Consider the following 13,920-nt stretch of genomic DNA (forward strand, 5'->3'; position numbering starts at 1 on the left):
TCTATTTGCATGCCACTAAAACAACAATAGGAGACACGGGAAACGTGGGCATTGGACTGTTCTAAAGAATGTGCACTCCTAAATTTTTCCTATTGGGATGCTGAGAGTTCTTAGTCAATGCTTATCTTGCTAATTGGACTTATAAAGCCCTGAACCAGCACCCTGGTGGGAGCTACACACAACAGGACAAGAAGTAGGTATAAGGACTCTGCTTTTTTTTTCCTGCCTAATATTCAAAGCAGGAAAATTCTACTATATGCAAACACCCATAAGTTTTAAGAAAATCCCCACAGGCTGGATGGAGAAGCTGTCACTGAGACAGGGCAGGGTGGCAAGGAGATGCCAGGACTCCATACACAAGAAGCTTGACTGGCTCCAGCAGCAAGCTATTATTGTGCGTCACCTCTGGTCACCAACAATGCCGACCATAAAGAGGAATTGGCCTGTTCCCTTGAGTTGACCCAGTGTGATCTCCACACCTTTCCCCCAGCCACCCTTTGTGCCCCACCCCCATCCAGCAACACTAGACACTCAAAGGCCTCCAGAGGAGCTAGAATGGCAGGCCTATACCACCAGATCAGGCTAAAACATACCTGTTTTGAAAGTTGACTCCTTACCCCCCTCTTTCTTGTTCTGCTGTGTGTGGTATACAATGTATATTCACATTGTGTAATGCGGGTCATGTGATGTATAGTGTGTTGTATGTGTAGTGTATGGTATACAGTATCTTTTATGTGTGTATAGAACGCAGTATGTGGTATGTAGTATGTAGTATGATACAGGGTATGGTGTATGGTATGTGCATTGTGTGTTTATGGTGTGTGGCATGTTTTATGTGTGGTGGCACACATCTTAGCTTTGTCTTTCATTGCTCCGTGTATGTTCTTTAGTGGTGAGAAGTCTGTTCTGAAAGAAACAAGCTGCTTCACCCTTCACAATTCATCAGCTCTCACCTCCATCAACTTGTGACGAGCCACTTCCATGTCTAACCACCTGACGACACCTTTCCCCATCTCTAGACACAGAGACACATATACACACCATGTACACAATACAGCACAAACCACATGCTACATACCATAAACACACGATGTGTGCCATACATCACACACTAATTCATAAATGCATACCCAACACACACAGCAACAGAAAACAGATGTATGTCACAAACACACAAGATAATGAACACCATATAGCACAACTGCACACCAATTATCATACCACGCATTGCCCTAAACACACTACAAGCCATAAGTACATGACACCCTTTGCACTATATACGTATGTATACACAAACACACCTCATTCACACCATACACACAGAGACAGAGAGAGAGAGAGAGAGAGAGAGAGAGAGAGAGAGAGAGAGAGAGTTTCTTATCACTCTCATTTGCATTTATTTACTCTCCACTCCTCTTACTCCCTTAGTGATTAAATGCTGACCGGATTTCCCCTTGGGCATCGGGAAATAGCAGCATCCTTTTTCACAGTTGCCTGGTCTCTCCTTATTTGCCCTCACACAGCTTGTATTGGGGCAGCTCCTCAGCAGGCCGGCTGCTTTCTGCACAGAATCACAGTTCCCCATTTACCACCAACCACTGGATCTGATGCTGTTTGGAATGAGCTGCTCCATCTACAGACTTACTGACAATCCTCAAGTCTGTAGCAGTGTCTCCAGAAGGGATTGGGGGCTGGAGAAGGGACTTATGCATCCTGTGTGGAACCATAATAAGGCTTCATTATCAGGTCAGCTGAAGGGAGGAAGATGCGGATGAACCTCCGGGATACACAGAACTTTGCAGAGAACACTTCCCATTTAGAACTCACTCCCTGACACTTGTTGCTCCCCGAGGGATGGGGAACAGAAGAGACCCTTCAGGCCTCATTGTCTAATGAGTGACCAAAACCCAATGCTCTAGGATGTCAGACCCCCTCTCGTAGAGTTACCGAGAGCCAGTTCCAGACCCGTTCCTTCACTCTCTTCTACTTAGTTTTCATTTCGAAACAAGACCTCTCTAAGGTGCCTGGACCTGGACTTGCAGTATTTCCATCGACATAAAAAAAGAGGGGGAACTGTGGTGAGGGGTTTCAGGTAAGAATATATACAGAGCTATCTTTGTTTTTGCACTCTCTGTGTCTGTGTGTGTCTGTGTGTGTGTGTGTGTGTGTGTGTGTGTGTGTGTGTGTGTGTGTGTGTGTGTGTGTGTGTGTGTACACAGCACATTCGCTTGCCATGTCCCACATGTAGACATGTTCTTTCCACCATGTAGGTTCCAGGGATTGAACTCGGGTTGTCAGACTCGGTTGGTGGCCATCTTACTAGCCCCAGAACTATCTTTGGAGAAGCTGTTAGGGCCCAGGTCAAAGTCTGTGCTGCAACTGCATGCTCACACTCTGACCCGAGTGGGCAGTTAGCACAGAAAGGTAGGACGGCGGTACGCCTAATGTGTCTGTAGTAGAGTGCCTGGCTATGATGAGGAAGACCCTGGGTTCAATCCCAAGTGCAAAGGAGGGAAGAGAAGAAAGGAAGGACAACAGGGAGGGAGTTAGTGACCACGAGAAAGCTCCAGAGATATCGTTGTTTAGGCTGGGAAAAGAACTAGAGGCCAACCATCACCCCTACTGGAAGCAAAGAGTTCCTCCCTCGGCCTTGACTTTAGGTCTCTCTTCACCAAGTAGGGATACAGCCTGGAGAGGCAGAAACATCTCCCACAGACCTGAATCCATTTATCTATCTCCTTTAGAAGAAGCAGACACTTGTTCCCTGGGCTGAAGGGGGCGGGGCGGGATGAGACGAGGGGGCGGTGCGGGTAGAGAGACACATCCTGGACCGGATGAATCACCTGCTTCCTGTAAATTCTATTTCTGGAAATGAAGAGGAAACACTGCTCTTACCTGATTGAGAGTTGCTGCTCAGTGTACCTCAGACTCTAAACAGGAAGGCATGCCAGGACGTACTGACATCCCTTTTGTAAATGATCTAAATGTGGAATCACTACTTAATATTATGGAAACTGGTAAAAATACCATCAAAGTCTGGCAAGCAAGAATATTAGCAAAGTAACTGCTTCCTCCTTGAGATAACACAGTAATAAAGGCCAGGTATTGGGAAATGGGCTGAAAGCCAGCCATGGTAGCTCACACCTTTAGTCCCAGCACTTGAGAGGCAGAGGCAGATGGATCTCTGAGTTCAAGGTCAGCCTGGTCTATAAAGTGAGTTTCAGACAGCCAGGGCTATGCAGAGAAACCCTGTCTCCAAAAAAAAAAAAAAAAAAAAAAAAAAACAAAGGAGAAGAGGAATAGGAAGATAAAGAGGAAAAAAAGGAAGAAGAAGAGGAGAAAGAGGAAGAAGGGGAAGAAGAAGAAAAAGGAGGGGGAGGAGGAGGAGAAAAGAAGAAATGGGCTGAGAAGGTAGGAGCACTTGCTACCCTCAGAGAAGATTAGTGTTTTGTTCCCAGACCTACCTGACAGTTCACAGACACTCTATTTCCAGGCATCTCATGGCCTCCTCTGACCTCCTCCAGTACATACATGGAGACAAAATGCTCATTGTTTAAGAGCAGTGAACACCCAGAGTTAGTGAAGTCCTCTGTAAGTGGACACAGCCATGTTAAGGACGTCACAATCTTGGGCTCAGAAGGACTGCAAAGCCTTCCATGAGGGACCAAGTGCTCATATTGACAGTGTGTGCATACAACGTCCAGCCAGCATGGCTCTCTCCCTGTGTTATGGCCTAGACTGTTCTCCTCAGAGACCACTCCTTCCCAGGCTAGCTACACCTGTCTCCTTGATCCAGTTGTAGACCACAGATCTAGCCTCCATGTTCATCTATACAGGGTGACCTGCTTCTTGTTCTTCTGTATGCAGTAACCTCACCTCTCTATTCAACTCTCTATAATAAACATGTTAAGCTTCTAAGGTGTGGTGATCTCTCTAACAGAGGTCTCAGTCCACCTGGTCCCTGCTTTCCTGTGTGTCCAGATGTCTGCTTTTCCTTCATTCCCTCGCTGTCCAGGTTCAAGTCCCAGGAGCCATGCTAGGATACAGCAACTTATACACATAAAACAGAAGTAAAAATTAAAAAGTATTAGAAGTAACTTGCCACAAGCTGGAGACGTGTCTCGTGGGTAAACTGCTTGCTGGACCAACACAAGGACCTGAGTCTGGATAGCTAGAACATACCTAAAAAGTATGAGGTGTGACGCACGTGCCTATGATCCTGGTGCTAGGATACAGATAGGCAGAAGGACCCCAGGGCTTCCTGGCCAGCCAACTGAGCCAGGTGGTAAGCTCCAAGTTAAGTGAGAAACCATGTCTCAAGAGGTAAGGTGAAGAACATCAGAACACCAATGATACTGACCTCTGGCCTCCACACATACACACACATGTGCACAAACACACAAGTACACCACACACACACACACACAAATGTCTTGACACATTCTTCTTTGAAAATCTTGCCTTGATTTCTTTGAAAAGCTCCCAATTTGTCCCCATTTGGAGAATGAAGTATGATGCTGGTTATCCTAGTTGTTCAAGTCACAACTATTGGGAGCCTCTCTCTGTACCGGAAGCATCCGCGTGGAACAAGCAGGCTTCACAATCCCACACCTCCACAATGTGGAAATGAGCATGTTCTCGCCATGTCAGGCCGGCAGCCAGGCGCATGCCACTCACTCGTCAGGCAGGCACTGACCCCACTCCATCACAGTCGGCATGCCAAGAGCTGGGCATGGCAGAGTGGAGGTGACATGCAGGACACCTGCCCTTCCGCTTCTGTGCCAAGCAATCAGTGAGGATTCAGCTGTGAGCCACCACCGCAGACATGTCAAAGGAGCCGTAACTCAGCCGCAAATTAAGTGTAGGTATGTTAGCTGGTCTGTTACAGGCTTTTCTATTTTCCTCGTCTCACATTTTGCAATTGATAAACAAAGAGTTCGCCAATAAGGTGCCAAAAAGAACATCATAATCAGGAAGTTTCAGTGATTTTGTTGTATGCCACTACTAATAAAAGGATTGATAATGGAAATAAACTGGGAGGTAGAGGAATGAATGGCAATATATATATATATATATATATATATATACATATATATACATATATATATATATATACACACATATACATCATATACATCATATACATCATATACATATACATCATATACATATACATCATATACATCATATACATCATATACATATACATCATATACATATGCATATACATATACATATACATACACGCACACATAGATTTTTCTGATAATGTTCCATTTCTTTTTTCTTTTCTTTCTTTTCTTTTTTTTTTCTTTTTTTGGGGTATGTGTGTGTGTGTGTGTGTATGTGTGTGTATGTGTGTGTGTATGATACAGTCCAGGCTGTCCTCAATCTCAAAATGTAGCCAGAAAGGGCTTTGATTTCCTAGTCCTCTTGCCTCTGACTCCTGGATGCTTGTATTATAGGTTGGCTCGTTTTAGCACTTATTTTAATGTTCATGAGTCCTGCTTCTCAGGTAATACCAAGGGGAAGTTAAGAAGCAGAATCAAAATAAAAATAAATGTATCTCTGTCCCACCAACACATTATTGTCACACTGTCCAACAGGCAAATGTGTTTTAAATGAAAGATATTAGTCACTAGTTTTCCCTTAACATCTCTTCCAAGTGAAGGAGGTTTTTGGGAAGCTTGTCTTTCTAGCCTGTACATTCTGTCTCGGGCAATCAATGAGAAAACATTTTTTTGACAAGTCAAATGTCCATGATTAAGAGGAGAAACAGCCCTCTCTCTGCAGAATATATGACTTACTCCTTCTCGGTCCCTGAAGGTATCAGTCTGCGTTTCACTGCAGACGCAGCCCTGTGTCTTGGTCAGTGCACACATTAAAGGCTCCATCATCCTCTGCTACTTAAGAGAGAGATTTAACATTAGCTCGTGTTAGATGTAAAGGAACAACCTTCTCCATTGAAAGAGAAATTTTATTTCTCAGGGAGAAAAAATACTGCATGCAGTCACTCCGGTGCATTATGAACCTGCTACTGCGTGTGGAATTTATGGTCGAGGTCTCTTCTCTTTGGCAAGGATTCTTCACCTCTAAAGGCAGAATTAAAGATCTCAAAGCTGCCCCAAAAAAAGTTCCACGGACCTTTAGTGCCATCTAGTGCTCAAAGTCTGTCATGCCTCACCAATGGCTTCCTCTAGGAATTTGAAGAGATGGAGGCCCTGGCAGGGAAAACTCTGAGAGTTCTAAGTGGGCTTGGCAGTAAACAGCATTGGCCCACACCAGAACTGTTGTGCCTGAAAACAGTGTCCTGGATACATGACATTTCCACACTGGCTCCCATAAAGAGCTGCTACTGGATCTCATGGCTGCCCCCTGCTTAGTCATCTGCTGGAAGCAAGCTATCTAGAGTGGATGGTGTGTGTGTGTGTGTGTGTGTGTGTGTGTGTGTGTGTGTGTGTGTGTGTTGCATACACAAGAGGAGCCTGAAAATGTTCCATGCTGAGAGCCCTACACCATTCCAAGTGGCATCAGGAAGGGACACATGCAAAATCACCCCACATGACTTCTACATTTAGATCCTGGGGTCAATATCCTGCACTAGAGAGGCCTTCCTCCTCTGTACTCTGGTTATAAACAGAAGCCAGATGTAGGCTACATGAAAGTGAGGTTAATGGGTCTTTCTAAGGGCACCATGGACAGCAGCTTCTGTGGTTGGTGGCATGTGATCTAGATACTGCTACAGAGGTAGCATCTCTGTGTCATCGCTACTTGCCAAAAGCAGAGGAACAAAGCTGTCAGAGGCTTGAGGATTTAATCTATAACTTCCCTTCCTTTCCTACCAACCTCTGTTCTAGCTGCTGTCATTTTAAGAATCAGGTTTAAATGCTATGTCCCAAACCTGTGGCACTGTGGAATGGAGGTGTAAGTTATAAGGGGTTGGGCAGGAGGTTAGGTCACTGGGCACATGCCCTTGCAGATACTATTAGGACCCTGTGCTCTCTCCTTCTTGTTTCCAGGCTGGCGTGAGGCAGCCTGACCTCCTGTATCATGTGATCCCACCATGGCACGGTGTGAGGACACAAGCCCAAAACAAAAGTGACCATGGATGGAAAGCATGCCCACAAGTCAACCCTTTTCCTTAGACATCCTTTTGTCGTCTTCTTCTTCTTCTTCTTCTTCTTCTTCTTCTTCTTCTTCTTCTTCTTCTTCTTCTTCTTCTTCCTTTTTTTTTTTTTTTTTTTTTGAGACAGGGTTTCTCTGTATAGCCCTGGCTGTCCTGGAACTCACTTTGTAGACCAGGCTAGTCTCGAACTCAGAAATCTGCCTGCCTGCCTCTGCCTCCCAAGTGCTGGGATTAAAGGCATGCGCCAACACTGCCCTGCTCCTTTTGTCTTCTTATACAGTATCTAAAAGCTGGCTAACACTTTGTCCCTAAACTTTAAGGGGAAGGTCAGATGGGAACAGATGGGAAGATGGTACATCAGTCTTTTGTATCTGTGAGGAAGAGAGTTGGCGATGATGGGAAACCATTGTTGGCATTGCAAGGTTCAGAACACCCAGGATATAAAACTCAAGCCACGGGTATCTTGGAGACGCTCTCAGGATCAGGCCAGCAGCTGAGTGTGGTCACAAGTACCTCCCCTACTTCCTTCGGTGCAAAGACAGCGCATCCAGCAGTCATGGCTCTCTTTCATTCTGTGCCCTATTTTTAAATATCTCTTGGTTATTTTCTGATATGAGTAGAGGATATTAAAGTAAAAGGTAGGTAGAACAGATATTCACTACTATAATCCCCTATTTCATCTCCTAACAGAATGTGTGTGACTCCTCATCAGAAGGACTGTGGCTTCTTTACTCACCCTGTCCTGAAAAGCAGGGCTACTAAAGGACCTGCCTGGCTGGGTTGCTGTCAGGATCAAGAGTGCTGCCATATGTTAAATGCTCCTGAGTGCACTAAATGCTCTTAACAAACTTAGCTGTAGCTACTAAGACTAGGAGCACAAACAAGGCTGGGGGGAGACAGGGATGCCTTGCTCTCCAAAACGCCTGTGGTTGAGTGAGTACATTTGCTTTAAAAAAAAAAAAAAGGCATGTCTCCTTTGTCAGACTTTAAACTCCTTAAGGAAGATATACTGTTAAGGGAACCACCATGTAACTCGCACCAGGGCTGAGCCTATTGCCAATATTTAGCTCAATGGACATAATATCAAACTGCCTTCTAAACTCTTATCTCCATGTCCATAATTAGTGCAGTCCCCGGGCCTCATCACAGAAGTTTCTTTGTGAAGTGGACAACAGTTAACAACTGAAGAATTCACAACTCATCAAGGGCACAAATGACACATTCAGAGAGAGAGAGAGAGAGAGACAGAGACAGAGACAGAGACAGAGACAGAGACAGAGACAGAGACAGGCAGACAGAGACAGACACACAGCCACAGAGAGACAGAGACAGAGCTCAGGGACCAGCACAGAATATGAGACCAAAGATTCTGGGCAGGGTTCAGAAAGGAGCAAAGCAAAACAGTATGTTGCGAACATGACAAAATCTCTTCCGTTGGCCCATCACTGATCTATTGACAGACAATGGCTTCTGTGAGAGGGTGTGGCTCCTGGAAGATGAGTGACACTCCAGTGGAGAGACCATACCCATGAGCATATGGGCAGCACACTCTGCACTCAACGGGTTGGGTTTTTCTTTTGTTTCTTGTGAGGACAAGAAGTTAGAAATGGGTGAGGAGACAGAGATGGGTCTGGGAGGAGTTAGAAGCAATGTGGGATAAATATGATCACAATACACTGTGTGAAATTCTGAAAGAATTAATAAAAATACTATATTAAGAACTCTATGGGACTCTACAGCTACCAAACCCCAGCCACAACTCAGGAGGCAAAGAAAACTGAATGCATCAGGTACTTGAGGCCATCCCCTTGAGGAGCACACCGAGAGCCCCCAAGGGCCTTCAGAAGACAAGGCCCTCACTGTGAGCAGTACTGTTCAACTCTCTTGGAATTTCTGAAAACCCTTAGGAACCATTATAGATGAATGTCTCATCTTCCAGGGCAGAACTAGAATTTTTAATTTGATGAAGCTAACAGTTCACAGTCCACTCAGGAAGAAGATTGACAGACCACAGGTGGGAAACACTGATTCATTATTCATCTTTCCCAGGAAGACAAGCAGTTTCAGCCCAGCAAGACAAAAATGAGAAGAGGCAGAGAGAACAAGCAAGTAAAATAAAAAGAGAGAGGAGCGAGCAGACGCGTGGATGAAGGAGAGGTAAGTTTTGATTGACAGGCCAATAGAGAGAAAGACGATGGAGATAGATGATAGAAAACGTATAGAGAAATAGAAGATATGTAGATGACTTATAGATATGTAGATAGATGAGATATAGATAGATGATAGAAAGATAGAAGATAAATTAGGTAGATGATAGATAGATTATGCATATTATATGTATGCATCAATACATATAATATGGATGATAATGATAGATAAATAGGTAGATAGATAGATAGATAGATAGATAGATAGATAGATAGATAGATAGATTGATTATATATAGATATATGTGATAAATTAGATAGGTAGATAGATAGATAGATAGATAGATAGATAGATAGATAGATAGATAGATAATACATAGATGTGATATAGATGGTAATGATAGGTAGGTAGGTAGATACATAGATAACTACATAGATTATACATAGATACATATGATATAGATGATAATGATAGGTAGACAGACAGATACACTCATACGTGCCTGCAGATGCACATTATGCACATTGGTACTCAGATTCATAGCAGACCAGGTCTTCAGAGCACTGAAAAGGAACAGAGGAAGAGACCCAGGAAATCAGCCTTTTGTCCCTCGCCTAAAAGACATACCGGCACCCGAGACTTCAGCCCACATATCCTCCCCTGCAAAGCTCATTGAGAAATTCAGTCGTGAGCCTGTCCTTGCCCCAGAGCTCTTGGGAAACCCTGCCATTACCTTTTTACAATTGCTGCACCTGCTCATTCACGCCTGGGAAAATGTCAAGATCTTTTTCCCTTTGTGGAGCAGAGGCTATGAGGAAGGCACTTTCCTTTCACGGAGACTTTTTCAGAAGCCCCCCCCCCCCCCCGCTACAATTCCACAGATTTTATTTTAGACACACTGGAAAGCACAAAGAGGCATTCAGCTCGGCCTGCAAATTGCTAGAAAACCCTTCACATCCCACGGAAATTAGAGAGGCAGTGCTCTCATCAGCAGTCTGTATAAATTTGGAAGGAGTGATTTCATAGAATCAGCCCATTTCAGAAGGAGAAGCGATGTTCGTCCGTCCTCTTCAGCTCCAAGATGGAAACCGACGAACTCAGGATCTAATCTCTCACTACTCGGTGCCTCATTTTTTTTCTCATCTGTGAAGCAGAAGCAGGATGTGTGGGAGCTAAATGAACAGCAGGTTGGCATTCAGGGGCTGTGCTATAAAAGAGACAATGTCCCCACTTTCCAAGGCCATGAGCCCCAGCTGCCATACCTTTAATGGCCTCAAATTGGGTCACAGACCAAAGTGGGTCCAGAGAGCTGGCCTGGGAGCACCCAGGCCACAGAGTGACTGCAGTCCTCAGTTTTAGTCACCTGATGACCACATGAGGCACACACCTGTGGTGGGGGATGTTTACTGCAGATGTTTGGGAAGCAGCGTTGCCAAACCATCAGAAAACACATGAGAGGGAATGATCCTCCAGGTCGGGGTGCTGCTATTCAGCCTTTGATAGCCTCAGTACGGAAGTATTTTCTTTTCTAATGACTCCTCTGTGGAGGCTGCTGTGAACAGAGAACAAGACAGAGGAGAAATTAGAGGGGGAAATAACACAAGAAGGGCCTCTGCCTATAGAATCTGAGTTGGAACACCCAGCTCGTTCCACCACAGCTCCACAGGGAGCCATGTCTGCAACAGACAGGGGCACGGGCTGAGGGGAAACTTCCGAAACACCAAGACGATGCAAAGGGATCAGCTCTTATGCCTCAGGCTGGGCATGCAGCTCGGGACTTGAGTGCTTGGCTAGCAAACATGTGTCACTGGGTTTGATTTCCAGCACAGCAGAACCTGGATGTGGAGACAAACTATAGTGCTCACACTTGCAGGTGGGCGGGTGCAAGAGGATTATCTACCCAAGGTCTCCCTTAGCTACATAGCAAATTTGAGGCCAGTCTGGGTTACATGAGAGCCCTATCTCTGGAAAATAAAAATTAAGAAAGGATGAATGAAAGAGAAAAAGCAAGCAGGTCTCTCCCAGCCGGCCAGGATCTTGGGGAGTGAGCCAATGACATGAGGTGACAGCAAAAGACCTGGCTTTCAGCAAACTACAATCACTGAATGAACTGCTTGGCTAGTGAGGAATAGCTTAAAAATAAAAATTAAAATTAAAAAAAAAAAAAAAAGCAGAGTCGAGGACCAGGTGAGGAAGAACAAGGGACTCCAGGGACAGCAGCCTTCCTGGGACAGAGGAAAAGAGGAAACCTTAAAGAAGCTTTGGGGACCAAGATAAGCATACCAAGTTTCTCCAGGGGACAACGGGGAAGTTTAGTTTTCTAAGGATAGCTACAAGGTCACAGAAGGACAGAGGAGAGTAAGAATGGGGACAGAAAGACAGCTTTATGGCTTCGGATCTGGAATGCTCCCCCAAGGACTGTGTGTTAAGGGCTTGGTACTACTGACAGGCAGCAGAACTATAGAGTCTGTAGGGAATCCTCTACCACTGGACGCTAGTCTTGAGAAGAGGCTGTGAGATCCCACCCCTCCTCCTCTTCCCCTCCCTCTCCCCTCCCCCTCCTTCTCCCTCTCCCCTCCCCCTCCCCCTTCCCCTCCTCCTCTTCCCCTCCCTCTCCCCTCCCCCTCCTTCTCTCTCCCCTCCCCCTTCCCCTTCCCCTCCTCCTCTTCCCCTTCCTCTCCCCTCTCCCTCCTTCTCCCTCTCCCCTCCCCCTTCCCCTAACCCTCCTCCTCTTCCCCTCCCTCTCCCCTCTCCCTCCTTCTCCCTCTCCCCTCCCACTGCCTTGATCCCTTCCCTCTCTGCTCTGAAGCTGCCTAATAAGCAGCCTTCACTACCAAGTGCTTCCCACGATGACCCAAAAGCAACAGGGTCAACTGTGGTCTAAAACCCTCTATGTATGAGCCAAAATAGCCTTCTCTATGCACTGATTATCTGGGGTGTTTTTACAATAATGGAAGCTGAACACAGATGTCTTATACAAGTAGAATATGCGCCTCCAGACCCTCTCCACAAAGGATGAATCAACGTCTAAAATACGACTTGTACTTTGAAAGCTCCAGCACTGAGCTTTACAGTAGAACAATAACCATGACTGACTTTCCCCTGTATTCACTCCCATCTTGGAGGTAAGACGGCCTAGGAGAAGCTCCCCCTGAGAACTGCCCCAAGAACTGTCTCAGGCAAGGGAAATCTGTGTGACGATTAGTCTTGTCTATCAACCCAACTGGATTTGGAAGCACCAACGAGATAAAACACACCTATAGGTGGATCTTTGAGCCCCACCTCCCTCGTACTCAGATGCTGAAAAGGGAAGAGTCACCTTGAGTGTGAACAGTACCATCCCTTGGGTGGGATCCTAAACTGAGGAACCACACCCTTTTAAATTGTAAGGCAAAGTAAATTGCTCTTTTAAGTTGCTCCATGCCAGACATTTGGTCACAGCAAAGGGAAAGAGAACTAAATACCAAGGAGCACACCTCCAGAACCAAGGACAAAGAGTAAAGAAGTCACCTGGCTGCTGTCAGCGTTGAAGGACACGGGCACCTCTATGTGGTAGTTTGAATGTCTCCCACAAGTCTCCAGTATCTGAATACTTGGTCCCCAGTGCCTGCTGGCTGGGGAAATTAGAAGGTGTTGCCTTGCTGGAGGAGGTACGTCTCTGAGAGTCAACACTTCCTCTCTCGGCTTCCTGTCTGTGGTTTGAGACTTGAGTTCTCAGCTACTGCCTGCGGTCCTTACCATCGTGGGTTCTAAAGGGTTAGACACCCCAAACAAACACTTTCTTAAATAAGCTATCTGGCCTTGACATTTTATCACAGCAATAGAAAAGTATCAACTATGCTCTAACGTAGAAAAAAAATGGGTGGTCAAGTATCCTGCTCAGGCTAGCCAATGACCACGTTGGAGTTTTGAGTGTGAACCAAATGGCAAAGAAAATGAGGCTGCCCTTGTATTCGTGCATATACTCGGAGGGTGGGGGTAGACTTTGGGTTGGATTACAAAAGAGAGAAACAAACACACAACCTTCATGAGCAATTGTGTGAAGCGGTCCCCATGAGGAATTTCAGGGAACTTGAGGGATATCCAGAAAGGTTAAGGGGTGGGTGCCGCTGAAAGCTTCGTCGAGTTTATCCATGCTGGTATATGAGCATCCAGCCTCATCAAACCTGAATGGCTACAACTGGCCACGTAAAACAGGAAGGAATCAGAAACTCCCTGGAGGGATTTCCCACACAGTTTAAGGGACAGACGACAGACTGGATTGTGAATCGCTGCTATAAAAAATGTTATAAAATTCTTTGAATCTTTGCTATATGTGCCTTGTTCTGTGTCCCAAAGGGGAGTGGTAATTTATTCAAGCCTTTGAAACAGATGTTCAGGAAACCTAGAGGAAGAGTCTCCCACCTATAGTGTGTTCTGGTTGTTAGCTTTTCCTCAACACAAGTTAGGGTCATCTAGGAAGAGGGAACCTCAGTTAAGTAAAGATTGGCCTGTAGGGACGTCTGCAGGCATTGTCCTAATTCATGATCCATGTGGGAGGTCCCAGAGTACACTGGGTGTGCTACCCTCGGGTGGGTGGCCTTGGGTTATATAAGAAAGTAAACTGACTAGGCCATAGGGAATAGCAGTAAGTAACATTATTCATG

The 13,920-nt window shown here is 45.5% G+C and overlaps 1 long non-coding RNA gene across 1 annotated transcript; it reads right to left on the reverse strand.

Annotated features, from left to right (window-relative positions):
* Positions 1–10,658: 10,658 nt before the first annotated feature.
* On the reverse strand, positions 10,659–12,907 carry Gm35891. Its single transcript, XR_375614.2, has 2 exons — positions 12,785–12,907; positions 10,659–10,826 (listed from the first exon to the last, which is right to left on the reverse strand). It is a non-coding gene; the product is annotated as a predicted gene, 35891 (long non-coding RNA).
* Between the last annotated feature and the right edge of the window lie 1,013 nt (positions 12,908–13,920).

Source organism: Mus musculus, chromosome 3 (genome assembly GCF_000001635.26).
Source record: "Mus musculus strain C57BL/6J chromosome 3, GRCm38.p6 C57BL/6J".
Classification (NCBI taxonomy): Eukaryota; Metazoa; Chordata; class Mammalia; order Rodentia; family Muridae; genus Mus; species Mus musculus.